At 38.1% G+C, this 4,350-nt stretch overlaps 1 non-coding gene across 1 annotated transcript; it reads left to right on the forward strand.

Moving 5' to 3' along the window:
• The first annotated feature begins 227 nt into the window (after positions 1 to 227).
• Positions 228 to 299, forward strand: TRNAW-CCA (transfer RNA tryptophan (anticodon CCA)). Its single transcript has one exon. It is a non-coding gene; the product is annotated as a tRNA-Trp (tRNA).
• The last annotated feature ends 4,051 nt before the right edge of the window (positions 300 to 4,350 follow it).

The following is a 4,350-nucleotide window of genomic DNA, read 5'->3' on the forward strand; positions in this document are numbered from 1 at the left end:
TTGCACCATCATCGCAAGCCAGGCATCTTCTTAGGTGCAATTTTGAGACGTGTGTGGTATCTGCCAATATAGCTCTGCATTGGAGGGTTCCATCTTCCATGCGTGCGCGCAGCGAGATCTCCGTACGCCAAATTTGTTTGTCATATTATAATACATACACGAATCTGACAGAAAAGTACCTGACTGACGTCTACTGATATAAGATAATCTGTGTTCATAGGCATTCAGGATCCGTGGCGCAATGGTAGCGCGTCTGACTCCAGATCAGAAGGTTGCGTGTTCGATTCACGTCGGGTTCAATGTCCCGATCCTAGTCCGGTTCATTTTTTATATATTTAAGTTGCTTTTTATCCCACATAAAATCTACCGTCCATATCCCAAACGCAACCATCCCAGCCGTCCAAAGCCAGGACCCATCCCTCCCGGCGCTGCCAATTCTCCGACTCGCTCTTGCCATTTGTCACGCTCCAATGCCACACCGAAAAATTTCTCCATTGATTTCCACACGGCCCAGATGCTAGCCTACACAAAATGCTACTAGCTTACACAAACACAGGAAAGGACAATATGCTGATACCAACTCTTAAATGCTACCAACTTGCAAAATTCAAATTTAAACATGTCAAAAAATTCTGAAAAAAATCATGCATGTTCACAACACATATGTCGACAACCCCTAAAAAATTCAGTTCAAAATTCAAAATAGAAACAAAAAAAAGACAAATTCAGATGTGAATAGTGTCATTTTTGTTTTTGTCTTGTTTTGATAATATTCATGATGGATTTGCCGTTTTTGTTTCACTTTGTGTATGTCGAATTTTGATCTGATTTTTTAGCGGTTGTTAACCCATGTGTTGCGAACATCTACGATATTTTTTCAGAATTTTTTGACACGTCCAAATTTGAATCTTACAAGTTGGTATCATGGTATCATTGAAGGACTGATATCACCTGAAGCTTTCCCACACAAACACGTCGACCCCATGGCCACAACGCCACCTAGCTTCCCCTCCCCGCGGCACGCTCCAATGCCACTCCGAAAAATTTCTCCATTGATTTCCACACGGCCCAGATGCTAGCCTACACAAAATGCTACTAGCTTACACAAACACGGGAAAGGACAATATGCTGATACCAACTCTTAAATGCTACCAACTTGCAAAATTCAAATTTAAACATGTCAAAAAATTCTGAAAAAAATCATGCATGTTCACAACACATATGTCGACAACCCCTAAAAAATTCAGTTCAAAATTCAAAATAGAAACAAAAAAAGACAAATTCAGATGTGAATAGTGTCATTTTTGTTTTTGTCTTGTTTTGACAATATTCATGATGGATTTGCCGTTTTTGTTTCACTTTGTGTATGTCGAATTTTGATCTGATTTTTTAGCGGTTGTTAACCCATGTGTTGCGAACATCTATGATATTTTTTCAGAATTTTTTAACACGTCCAAATTTGAATCTTACAAGTTGGTATCATGGTATCATTGAAGGACTGATATCACCTGAAGCTTTCCCACACAAACACGTCGACCCCATGGCCACAACGCCACCTAGATTCCCCTCCCCGCAGCACGCTCCAATGCCACTCCGAAAAATTTCTCCATTGATTTCCACACGGCCCAGATGCTAGCCTACACAAAATGCTACTAGCTTACACAAACACGGGAAAGGACAATATGCTGATACCAACTCTTAAATGCTACCAACTTGCAAAATTCAAATTTAAACATGTCAAAAAATTCTGAAAAAAATGATGCATGTTCACAACACATATGTCAACAACCCCTAAAAAATTCAGTTCAAAATTCAAAATAGAAACAAAAAAAGACAAATTCAGATGTGAATAGTGTCATTTTTGTTTTTGTCTTGTTTTGACAATATTCATGATGGATTTGCCGTTTTTGTTTCACTTTGTGTATGTCGAATTTTGGTCTGATTTTTTAGCGGTTGTTAACCCATGTGTTGCGAACATCTATGATATTTTTTCAGAATTTTTTGACACGTCCAAATTTGAATCTTACAAGTTGGTATCATGGTATCATTGAAGGACTGATATCACCTGAAGCTTTCCCACACAAACACGTCGACCCCATGGCCACAACGCCACCTAGCTTCCCCTCCCCGCGGCACGCTCCAATGCCACTCCGAAAAATTTCTCCATTGATTTCCACATGGCCCAGATGCTAGCCTACACAAAATGCTACTAGCTTACACAAACACGGGAAAGGACAATATGCTGATACCAACTCTTAAATGCTACCAACTTGCAAAATTAAAATTTAAACATGTCAAAAAATTCTGAAAAAAATCATGCATGTTCACAACACATATGTCGACAACCCCTAAAAAATTCAGTTCAAAATTCAAAATAGAAACAAAAAAAAGACAAATTCAGATGTGAATAGTGTCATTTTTGTTTTTGTCTTGTTTTGACAATATTCATGATGGATTTGCCGTTCTTGTTTCACTTTGTGTATGTCGAATTTTGATCTGATTTTTTAGCGGTTGTTAACCCATGTGTTGCGAACATCTATGATATTTTTTCAGAATTTTTTGACACGTCCAAATTTGAATCTTACAGGTTGGTATCATGGTATCATTGAAGGACTGATATCACCTGAAGCTTTCCCACACAAACACGTCGACCCCATGGCCACAACGCCACCTAGCTTCCCCTCCCCGCGGCACGCTCCAATGCCACTCCGAAAAATTTCTCCATTGATTTCCACATGGCCCAGATGCTAGCCTACACAAAATGCTACTAGCTTACACAAACACGGGAAAGGACAATATGCTGATACCAACTCTTAAATGCTACCAACTTGCAAAATTCAAATTTAAACTTGTCAAAAAATTCTGAAAAAAATCATGCATGTTCACAACACATATGTCGACAACCCCTAAAAAATTCAGTTCAAAATTCAAAATAGAAACAAAAAATAGACAAATTCAGATGTGAATAGTGTCATTTTTGTTTTTGTCTTGTTTTGACAATATTCATGATGGATTTGCCTTTTTTGTTTCACTTTGTGTATGTCGAATTTTGATCTGATTTTTTAGCGGTTGTTAACCCATGTGTTGCGAACATCTATGATATTTTTTCAGAATTTTTTGACACGTCCAAATTTGAATCTTACAAGTTGGTATCATGGTATCATTGAAGGACTGATATCATCTGAAGCTTTCCCACACAAACACGTCGACCCCATGGCCACAACGCCACCTAGCTTCCCTCCCCGCGGCACGCTCCAATGCCACTCCGAAAAATTTCTCCATTGGTTTCCACACGGCCCAGATGCTAGTCTACACAAAATGCTACTAGCTTACACAAACACGGGAAAGGACAATATGCTGATACCAACTCTTAAATGCTAACAACTTACAAAATTCAAATTTAAACATGTCAAAAAATTCTGTAAAAAATCATGCATGCTCACAACACATATGTCGACAACCCCTAAAAAATTCAGTTCAAAATTCAAAATAGAAAAAAAAAAAAGACAAATTCAGATGTGAATAGTGTCATTTTTGTTTTTGTCTTGTTTTGACAATATTCATGATGGATTTGCCGTTTTTGTTTCACTTTGTGTATGTCGAATTTTGGTCTGATTTTTTAGCGGTTGTTAACCTATGTGTTGCGAACATCTATGATATTTTTTCAGAATTTTTGACACGTCCAAATTTGAATCTTACAAGTTGGTATCATGGTATCATTGAAGGACTGATATCACCTGAAGCTTTCCCACACAAACACGTCGACCCCATGGCCACAACGCCACCTAGCTTCCCCTCCCCGCGGCACGCTCCAATGCCACTCCGAAAAATTTCTCCATTGATTTCCACATGGCCCAGATGCTAGCCTACACAAAATGCTACTAGCTTACACAAACACGGGAAAGGACAATATGCTGATACCAACTCTTAAATGCTACCAACTTGCAAAATTCAAATTTAAACATGTCAAAAAATTCTGAAAAAAATCATGCATGTTCACAACACATATGTCGACAACCCCTAAAAAATTCAGTTCAAAATTCAAAATAGAAACAAAAAAAAGACAAATTCAGATGTGAATAGTGTCATTTTTGTTTTTGTCTTGTTTTGACAATATTCATGATGGATTTGCCGTTTTTGTTTCACTTTGTGTATGTCGAATTTTGATCTGATTTTTAGCGGTTGTTAACCCATGTGTTGCGAACATCTATGATATTTTTTCAGAATTTTTTGACACGTCCAAATTTGAATCTTACAAAGTGGTATCATGGTATCATTGAAGGACTGATATCACCTGAAGCTTTCCCACACAAACACGTCGACCCCATGGCCACAACGCCACCTAGCTTC

The sequence above is a fragment of the Aegilops tauschii genome, chromosome 7 (genome assembly GCF_002575655.3).
Source record: "Aegilops tauschii subsp. strangulata cultivar AL8/78 chromosome 7, Aet v6.0, whole genome shotgun sequence".
Lineage (NCBI taxonomy): Eukaryota > Viridiplantae > Streptophyta > Magnoliopsida > Poales > Poaceae > Aegilops > Aegilops tauschii.